The following is a 224-nucleotide window of genomic DNA, read 5'->3' on the forward strand; positions in this document are numbered from 1 at the left end:
TGCTGTTGCTGCTGTTGCTGCTGCTGCAGGTTTGTACCGGGAGCAGCACTTGTTTGAAAGTGTGGACTTGACAGGGGAGCATTTGCTGCTGGGAAAGGAAGCAAGAAGAAGCCACGACAGAGATAGACTTTTTTGTCTCCTTGGCTTCTTCAAACCTGTCATTCGACAAAGTGCTGCTGCTGCTCCTGCTGCTGCTGCTGCTGCTGCTGCTGCTTCCCCTGCTG

This window comes from Eimeria tenella, genomic scaffold, assembly GCF_000499545.2.
Source record: "Eimeria tenella Houghton genomic scaffold, Eth_scaff1864, whole genome shotgun sequence".
In the NCBI taxonomy this organism is placed as follows: domain Eukaryota; phylum Apicomplexa; class Conoidasida; order Eucoccidiorida; family Eimeriidae; genus Eimeria; species Eimeria tenella.